This window comes from Rhinichthys klamathensis, unplaced genomic scaffold (assembly GCF_029890125.1).
Source record: "Rhinichthys klamathensis goyatoka isolate OS25496 unplaced genomic scaffold, OSU_Roscu_1.1 h1tg000446l_1, whole genome shotgun sequence".
Lineage (NCBI taxonomy): Eukaryota > Metazoa > Chordata > Actinopteri > Cypriniformes > Leuciscidae > Rhinichthys > Rhinichthys klamathensis.
This window is the reverse complement of record NW_026606941.1, coordinates 74,564-85,409: the sequence shown is the minus strand read 5'-3', so window position 1 is coordinate 85,409 and position 10,846 is coordinate 74,564.

Sequence of the window (10,846 nt, the reverse complement as noted above, 5' to 3'; positions counted from 1 at the left end):
GCTGTGACTGTCCTTCAGCTTTAGCTCCCCTTGAGGTCATCATTGGTGGTGAGAATGAACCATTCGCACAGAAGACCGAGCTGGGATGGAGTATTATAGGAGCAGCTAATCCCCACTTGGACAGGCAGGGAAGTCAAAGATTCGTCCATAGGGTTGCAGTGAGAGAAATGCCAGTTCCAGCAGCCGTAGACATCTTGAAGGTTCTGGAGTCGGACTTTAACGAGAGGAATTCTGAGGGTAAATGTGTCTCTCAAGATGATGTGCGCTTTATACAGATTCTTAGTGAAAACATTCAGCAGAAAGAGGATGGTCATCTGGAGATGCCTCTCCCATTTAAAGGTCAAAATCCCCCATCATTACCTAATAATAAGAAGCTGGCTATAATTCGCTTGCAGCACTTAAAGAGGAAGCTCAAGGCCAATCAACAGTTTTATGGTCATTACAAGGCATTCATGGAGGATGTGATCAATAAAGGTGACGCAGAGTTAGCCCCAGAGGCATCTGTCGGAGATGTTGTTTGGTACATACCTCATCACGGTGTGTACCACCCGAAGAAGCCGGACAAATTGAGAGTCGTCTTTGATTGTTCAGCTAAATTTTGTAGCATTTCCTTGAATGATACTTTGCTGACAGGCCCCGACATGATTAATTCCTTGTTAGGAGTTCTCTGTCGTTTCAGAAAGGAGAAGGTAGCCATCATCTGCGACATCGAAAGGATGTTCCATCAGTTCTTTGTTACTCCTGATAATCGCAGTTACTTGAGGTTTCTATGGTGGGAGCATGGAGACCTTGATCGTGAGCCTAAGGAATACCAGATGGCAGTTCTTCTTTTCGGCGCTGCCTCCTCTCCAGGGTGTGCTAACTTTGGCCTAAAATATCTCGCTCAGCAATATAAGGCACATTATCCCTCTGCAGCAGCATTTGTTGAAAATAGTTTCTACGTTGATGATGGGCTAGTGAGTGTCCAAACAGTTAAGGAGGCCTGTGAACTGATAGTCGAAGCACAAGAGTTGTGTAAAAGAGGAGGCCTACGACTACACAAATTCAACTCGAATAAAAGTAAGGCTCTTCATGGTGTTGAGACATCTGAAAGAGCGCCAGGGGTCAAACGTCTTGACTTCAGTCCTGATCCGGCCTCAATAGAATATGCATTGGGTATTCAGTGGCTAATTGAAAGTGATAGTTTCAGTTTTAATATAAACTTGAAAGACAGACCAGATACACGCCGCGGCATTCTATCAGTCATAGCTTCCTTGTATGATCCTTTGGGCTTTGTGGCTCCATTTGTTGTAAGTGGAAAGCGCATCCTGCAGGAATTATGTTGTCGGAGCATTGGATGGGATGATCTGCTTCCTGAGGACTTGCTTCCACGGTGGGAGGAATGGAAGGCTGGCCTTCAAGGCCTTAAAGTAGTCTGGATCCCAAGATGTTATCACCCACAAGACTTTGGCAAGATTGTAAGAGTAGAATTGCACCACTTCGCAGACGCTAGCAGTGTAGGCTATGGTGCATGCTCTTACCTTCGATACAAGGATGTCAGGAATAAAGTTCACTGCTGTCTCGTCATGGCAAAGGCCAGGGTTGCACCATTAAAGATCACAAGAATTCCCCGTTTAGAACTTTCAGCTGCTGTGGTTGCAGCAAGATTGAGTGTTCTGCTGAAATCGGAGCTAAATATGAAGATTGATGAGGAATTCTTCTGGACAGATTCTCAAGTCACTCTAGCATATATTAACAACGAAGCACGGAGATTTCATATCTTTGTGGCGAATCGTGTTCAGCTTATACGAGAGTACACCAGTCCAAGCCAGTGGTACTATGTTGATACTACGGAAAATCCAGCTGATCATGCCTCTAGGGGGCTTCGTGCATCAGAGATTTTATCAACAACCTGGCTATCAGGTCCTGAATTTTTGTGGAAGGAAGAGGTTCATCCAGCACGTACTTTGTCATCTGACCTGTTGGTTGGTGACCCAGAGGTTAAAACCATTCAGGTATTTGCAGTAAGAGTGACTGATTGCACGAACATGCTTGATCGCCTGTCAAGGCTATCCTCTTGGACTACACTCCTTAAGGTAGTGGCAAGAATTAAGAGACTAGTGCCTGGACTAAAGTGTCAAACTGATGTTGTGACTGTCAAGGAGCGTGAGAGTGCTGCCAAGGCAGTGATAAAGCTTGTCCAACAGCAAGCCTTCAGTCGAGAGATAAAGGCACTTGAAAAAGGAGAAAGTCTTCCATGTTCTGGTCCCCTTTTTAGTCTTGATCCTATTCTTAAAGAGGGCATACTTTGTGTTGGTGGAAGATTGAAGCATTCATCACTCAGTGAAGAATTTAGACACCCACGCATTCTGCCCAAAGACAGTCATGTCACCCAACTTGTAGTGTCGCACTATCATTCACAAGTATGCCATCAAGGTCGGAGTCAAACTAAATGGAGCTTAGAGCAAATGGATTCTGGATCATCAGTGGCAGCAAGTCGGTTGCGAAGCTGATACACATGTGTGTTCAGTGCAGGAAGCTGAGGCGTCCGGTAGAAGAGCAGCGTATGGCTGAGCTTCCTAAAGAGCGTGTTGAAGCATCTGCCCCATTTACATACTGTGGAATGGACTGCTTTGGACCATTTGTCATTAAAAGGTGTAGGAAGGAGTACAAACGGTACGGCTTGATATTTACCTGTTTCTATTCTCGAGCTGTCCACATTGAAATGTTAGAAGATCTATCCACTGACTCCTTTATCAATGCCTTACGGTGTCTCATCAGCCTAAGAGGAGTAGTGCGCCAACTGTACAGTGACCAAGGCAGGAATTTCATAGGAGCTCGAAATGAATTGAAAGAAGCACTTAAACAGTGTGATAATCAGACTTTGGAAATGTTTCTGGCCGATCATCAGTGTGAGTTTGTCTTCAATGCCCCGTCAGCCAGTCATGCTGGTGGAGTTTGGGAGCGCCAGATACGCACTGTTCGAAGCGTGTTGGATGCTACTTTGACTCAAAGTGATGGTAGGCTTGATGATTCCTCCCTTAGGACACTCCTTTATGAGGCCATGGCCATTGTTAATAGCCGCCCACTGACAGTAGATGGAATAAATGATCCCAACTCTCTTGAACCTTTAACGCCTAATCATCTAATCCTAATGAAGTCAAAAATTGCTCTTCCCCCTCCTGGGAAATTTGAAAGAGAGGATGTATACTGTACAAAGCGATGGCGCAGAGTTCAATATTTGATCGAGCAGTTCTGGAGTCGATGGAAGAGGGAATACCTCCAGAACATTTCCACCCGACAGAAGTGGCATGTGGCCCGGCGCAATCTCAAAGTGAATGATGTGGTCATTGTAAAGGAAGACATCCTCCCAAGAAACCAGTGGCAGTTGGGGCGAGTAGTGGAAACCTTTATGGATTGTGATGGCTTAGTTCGAAGAGTCAAAATACAAGTTGGAGAACAGAAATCAGGAAAGCATCAGTTTCTATCTAAACCTTCTGTTATAGAGAGACCCGTTCAAAAGTTAGTGCTGCTTCTTGAAAGTGAATAGTCATAAAGTGCATGCTTGCTTGCGTACATACATGCATCTATACATAACCCTTCACATTAACACTTTGCACCATTGTCTAATATTGGATAGTAAGGAGTTTATAAGATCTTAAGAATCATGTATGATTTATTTGGTGTCGCAATTATCATGACATGATTGGTGGGAGTGTAAAGGACCTCTTTGAGAGTCTAATATGTACTTTTTATTAAATTAAGTATGAGTTGGGTTATTGGTAAAATATTTGTGTAAATGTTGTAACTTATTCAAATATTTTGTATGTGCTTTTGTTTTGACCGGAAATTTGGTGCACCTGTAATACTGAGATTTGTCCTTTTGGTGACACCGTAGATTTGCACAAGGTACGATGAACATTTGAGGGTAGCTCAGTAGCTGGCGGTGTGAATGGGGAGCAGCCGTGTGTTTGAGCCTACATGTGTGTATTTTATCTGAGATCTCGTGTTTTATTCATGAACTTGAAATTTGACGCCCGTTTATGACGGAAGAGAGGATTATCAAAATTGTTTGCATTCCTTGGTGAGCGCAGCGAGGTATGATATGTTTTCATTCATTGATCATTCATATACAGCCCATATGTATGGTTTTATTAGCTGTATGATAAATGTTTGTCGATATGTTTGTTTTGTAATGATGTTTGTAACCGTGAAACCAAGTGTGAAATGTTTTCTGTGAATATGTTTTCAATACAGTTTTCACGGTGCTATGGTGATGATGAATAGTTGAGCGTCATGGTTTGGCGAACTTAATAAAGGCCACCTTGCATCAGTCGAGACTCTCTTTTTTGGATCCAAGGGCTGCTACATACTGTATATATACACTCACCGGCCACTTTATTAGGTACCCCATGCTAGTAACGGGTTGGACCCCCTTTTGCCTTCAGAACTGCCTCAATTCTTCGTGGCATAGATTCAACAAGGTGCTGGAAGCATTCCTCAGGGAGTTTGGTCCATATTGACATGATGGCATCACACAGTTGGCGCAGATTTGTCGGCTGCACATCCATGATGCGAATCTCCCGTTCCACCACATCCCAAAGATGCTCTATTGGGTTGAGATCTGGTGACTGTGGAGGCCATTTTAGTTCAGTGAACTCATTGTCATGTTCAAGAAACCAATTTGAAATGATTAGAGCTTTGTGACATGGTGGAAGTAGCCATCAGAGGATGGGTACATGGTGGCCATAAAGGGATGGACATGGTCAGAAACAATGCTCAGGTAGGCCGTGGCATTTAAACGATGCCCAATTGGCACTAAGGGGCCTAAAGTGTGCCAGGAAAACATCCCCCACACCATTACACCACCACCACCAGCCTGCACAGTGGTAACAAGGCATGATGGTTCCATGTTCTCATTCTGTTTACGCCAAATTCTGACTCTAACATCTGAATGTCTCAACAGAAATCGAGACTCATCAGACCAGGCAACATTTTTCCAGTCTTCAACTGTTCAATTTTGGTGAGCTCTTGCAAATTGTAGCCTCTTTTTCCTATTTGTAGTGGAGATGAGTGGTACCCGGTGGAGTCTTCTGCTGTTGTAGCCCATCCGCCTCAAGGTTGTGCGTGTTGTGGCTTCACAAATGCTTTGCTGCATACCTCGGTTGTAACGAGTGGTTATTTCAGTCACTGTTGCCCTTCTATCAGCTCGAACCAGTCTGGCCATTCTCCTCTGACCTCTGGCATCAACAAGGCATTTCCGCCCACAGAACTGCCGCTCACTGGATGTTTTTTCTTTTTCGGACCATTCTCTGTAAACCCTAGAGATGGTTGTGCGTGAAAATCCCAGTAGATTAGCAGTTTCTGAAATACTCAGACCAGCCCTTCTGGCACCAACAATCATGCCACGTTCAAAGTCACTCAAATCAACTTTCTTCCCCATACTGATGCTCGGTTTGAACTGCAGGAGATTGTCTTGACCATGTCTACATGCCTAAATGCACTGAGTTGCCGCCATGTGATTGGCTGCTTAGAAATTAAGTGTTAACGAGCAGTTGGACAGGTGTACCTAATAAAGTGGCCGGTGAGTGTATATATATATATATGTATATTGTAATATAATTATATAAAATAATTTTTTAAAGATATATAGTTGTAATATATAAAAGTAATATATAGATGTGATTTAGTGACATCTATGGTCAGGACGAAAAGCATAATAGAGTGGTAAAAGAGAGGATTAAAAAGACTATCTGTAAATAACTTTTAATGGGACATGATTACATTTAATTTAACTGTAAGAATAATAATGGATGGTTGAAAAAAAAAAATATATATATATATATATATATATATTATAATTATACAATAATATATATATATATATTATTATATATATATATATATATAATTATTTTTCCAATGGAATTACACGTAATCAGGTAATGTCCCATTCAAAGTTCTTTACAATAATCTTTTTCATTATTTTTACATTAAAATTACAAATATTTTTCACTCTTTTACTCTCACTGTCTCCCTCTTTCTCTCTGGCAAAGCACAATCTGTGCTGTCAGCTGGGCAACGGGACCCCTGCCTCAGTGAGAAACAGTGAAACTGAGACAGGCATTAATGTTTCAGCAGGCAGTCTGAAGCAAATGAATACAAACAGAGAAGGTGAAGTCATATCCCCGCTGTGCTGGTCTTTACAAATCAAAATTGGAAAAGAACCTTTATAGCTCCTCCTAGGAGTATGTCAGACTATTATTAGTTGATATGTTTCATCATATCGTCATGGTGACAGTGTTCAACTTGCCTTTCAGGAAATATTTTGCACAATCAGCATTAGTGCTCGAAGCAAAGAGGCTGTCATGTAACAATCTGTCAATAAATCAACACGCCTGTGGCGCGACACGCAAGGTAAATTACAATGAGACTAAACGTCTCATCTCAAATTCTCATCTGAGGTAGGGTTTTCCCACAACACAGAAAAAGAAACAATTATGCTTATATAGTCATTATTACTAGTTGGATAATTCCTTCAGTTCCTTTGCCGCAGCTTTTTGTTACAGACTAGTCACAGGCACGCTTAGCTTCAGTCTTGTATTGTGCACTGTATGAAAATGCTGTCATCACTTAAACTTGAGTAGTACCAAACCATTTATTTCATCTGTGAAACACAAAAGAAGATTTTTTGAAAAGGTTTTCAGTTTATTTGGTCTATACAATTATAGCCTTCATTGCAAGGACCTTCATTGTATAAACAATACAAGTCCACAGAAGGAAAGAAAAGAGAGTCATACAGGTGTAGAATAATGAGTAAATGATGACAGAATTAAGTGTGAACTATCCCTTTAAGCTGTGAGAAAGCCTTCACTGTGCTAAAGAGGGGGCTGCTTCTAACAATAGCAGGCATCTGGAAAAACCTGCAATACCATAATGAATAATTGAGAGTGCTCATAGTTTTTCGGAATTCCCAGAGTCTCCAGTTCCTGTACAGTAGACCACCAGCTACATTAAGAGGGTTAAATAGGTTGTCAGCGCAAATAGAGGACAAAGCTTAAAGGCAGCAATGGAATAGTGATAGTGCTTGAGCTCTGCTTGAGTCAGAGGTTAGGAGAGTCGACAGCTTTTGCAGCACAAACTCAGAGCACCTTAGAACAACTTTAAGAGTTTGGTGAAAGTGAGCTTTGTATGTGCACGCTGTAAGTTTAGGGCCATTTTAAGTGTTATGTGAGGTAAAATATGAATCACAATACACAACTTTGTCTAAAAAAACACCAACCTTTTTGCATCTTAAAGAGTAGTTCACCCAAAAAAGATATAATTTACTGACCCTCATATGTTGGTCTAAACCTGAATGACATTCTTTCTTCTTTGAAACATAAAAAAAGATAATTTAACTATATTTTCGTTTCTTTTTTTTTTTTCAATGAAAGTCAATGGGGTCCAATGTTGTTTTGGACCCCACTGAAATTAGGGACAAAAACAGTTCATCAAAAAATCTTCTTTTGCATTCCACAGAATCTCTAAGTGATACTTATTCAATCATTGTGAGATATTTTCACAGACATAATAATTATGCGTTTGTATTATTGTTTATTCCAGAAAGAGTCACTGAGAAATCATGACAGTACTTATTATAATTATTATAATTTTAAAAATAAATCATTATTCAATGAATCATACATTGAATGAGGATCATTCAGCCCTGAACATAATGTACTGTTCAAAACGAGGGTGTGCCGAGTTTGATCTGCAAAAACAAGCATTACATTTGAGTCCTCTTCAATTCAGTCCAGTTGTGCTTCTGCTGTATTTTCGTTATTTTTGCTGATCTCAAATGTATTTCATTTCCATCATCTATTCATTAATACAATCATGAATAAAAGAGCAGGACATTATCTGTCGTCAAAATCATATTTTAATGTATTCGTGAGAGTTTCCTGATTACCTGGCACAATTCGTGCCTGCCTTATATAAAAATATGATTCGCTGGTTTTGTCATTTACCTCATTATACTTATATTATGAATGGGCAGGGCCTTCAACTATTCTGCTGAATACCCAAGTCAGGAAATTGCGGTGATTACAAAAATAAAACCTGTAATTTCAGGCACCACAACACTGAAATTCGTAGGGGGGAAATCACAGCCTAATCAGCACCCTTCTGTGGGTCAGCTGACAGCCATTTTTAGTTACAAGCAAATTTATTAAAACAACATTTAAAATACAAAAGGGACAAAACGTCTCAGGTTACAAATGTAACCTTTGTTCCCTGAGAACAGGGAACGAGACAATACGTCATCGACGTTATGGGGAACGCCTCAGGCGTGACAGGTGTCTGAAATCACTATCAAATCACGTCAATCATATTGACCGGCGACAGCCCGTGAATCATTAGCGTGAATGATTAACGTGCGACCTGGAAGTATATAAGGGCGCCTTGCAAACATGACAAATCACCTTATCGTCTGAAGGGACTGTACGGCAGGCAAGCCCCGAGGCATGGCAGGGAGACGTATTGTCTCGTTCCCTGTTCTCAGGGAACAAAGGTTACATTTGTAACCTGAGACGTTCCCTTTCGAAGGGAACTCAACAATACGTCATCGACGTTATGGGGAACGATATACCCACGCCGCCATGCTGAGGGGAGTGAATGCCCTCAGGCAGTGACAACTGTCAGAACCAGCAATTTCAAAATGAAACGCTAGAACCACTCACCGTCAGGTCATACTGGGCTGTCAGTGACAGCATTCCCTACGGTCATAGCCTAAGCTATAAGCCACACAGGAAAACCTCCATAAACATAGTTAAATGAAAGGACTACCTGGGCCTGCTCAAAGGCCTAGGACCACAACTTCAATTAGAAGGGGTCCCTTCTAGGGAATGTGGCTAGGGAACCCGAAGGAACCCCAGCCAGTCACTATTCAGGGGAACGTACTCACCCCGAAGTGCCACCAGGACGGCCTGACCTGGTGTCAGAGCATAGACACTTAGTCTGGCCACTTCCTGTCTGTCCGAAGACAGAGCCTCTGGACACTTTGCCTTAAGTAAGGCATCCAACCCGAGGGACTGCGAAGCTGGCAGTGAACCACTCGGCCCGGATCTCAGAGACGGGATATCCCGGAGAGTATGACTCAGCAAGTGCTTTCCAACCCTTACCAGCGAAGGGAGTTTCTCTACTCGATCCATGGATCTACCCAGTGCTTGTGTTACAAACACTGAGGAGGCCTGTGAAGGCCTAAGGGCTGATCTAACTGGGAGGCCTCACGAGAGGCCTACGACCGTCTGACCAGACTCAGGAGTCCGCGTGCTCACAGTGACCCTCAATGAGGGGAGCATATGGTCCCCCTGGTAGGCAAAACCAGGCTGTAGGCAGGAAAGAGGTTCCGAGAAGGAACCAGCAGCAGAGAATGAACACTTCAGTCGAGCCAAGGCGCAAGCTCGCCTTCAGCAGCTGCCTGATAAGGCCAGCTGAAATGATAGCAAGAGGCCACTGGCTTCCTGAACCCAGCACCGCTAGGGAACCACTCACAAGGAGGCCTGGTGAGGCCTACTACCTGATAGCAACAGTATGTGGTCACCTACAGGGAGGCCTAGATAGGCCTACTACCCGATAACGATAGTACGTGGGGAACTCACCCTCAGGGAGGCCTGGTGAGGCCTACTACCTGATAATCACAGCATGTGGGAACTCGTCTTCAGGGAGGCCTGGTGAGGCCTACTACCTGACAGCCATAATATCTGGGAGCTTTTTCTGCTACCCGATAGAAAGTCAGGCTAGCTGTCCAGTTGTCTGTCCTTGGGCTTGTCTCCAGGGAGGCCTGGTGAGGCCTACTACCTGATAGCCAATGTAGGTGGGGATTCGCCTTCAGGGAGGCCGGGTGAGGCCTACTACCTGATAACCATCTTAAGTGGGAATTCACCCTCAGGGAGGCCTGAGGGGCCTACTACCTGATAGCAACTGGTAGCTGAGTCCGGGTGACAGTTCCAAGGCGGCCTGCTAAGGCCAGCCAGCTGGGGACTCGCCTATCAGGGAGGCCCGGTTGGGCCTACTAGCTGATAGCAAGTCAATTCTGCTACAAAGGAACACTGTTGGGAACCATACTACACCAATGTAACTATTGGGCCCACCCACAGGAGGCCTAGTACGGCTAGCTACCTGTAACGGCATTAAAGCATGACCCACAATGTTGGGACTCACCTCCGAGGAGGCCTGTTTAAGGCCTACTACCCACCGGTGAGTCAACTGCCCGAACCACCAAGGCCAACCAATTCTCTCGAGAAGTAGCCTATAGCGCCCTCTTGGGGGCTGCTCATACAAGGAGGCCTGCTGAGGCCTACTACCTGATGGCGCAGCCTTCGTTGGCAGGTAAGCTGTTTACACAGCCCCTACAGCATCCTGGTGCCTAATCACATTGCCCATGGCAGTGTACTCAGCATAGAGAGCTAATACCCTTAGAACAAGGGGAGTACAACATACGCCACTCTGCCTCAGTGGAGGCCCCAGATAGTCAGGGGCCTACCATCTATGCATGGGCGTCAGCACAGGGCAATGCTCTGGCTTCAGGGGAGCGAACTTCGACCAAAGAAGAAGTGAAGGCTTACTTCATACTCTACCCGAGCCATAGTAGTGCGAGGTAGGATAAAAACAGAACTGGGAGTGAAGTGCTCAGACCTACCCTGAATCACAGGGGAATACTCACACCTCACCCTGAGTTTACCAGGGTGCGGGCCTGCCAGCGGCTCTAGGGGCAACAGAAAAACATCTGTGCCCAACCTAGGGGAGTGGGGCCTGAATGAAAGCCAACCACCTACAACCCACAGCCTGAGCAGTAGCTCAGCAAGGTATTAGTGAAGCCTACACT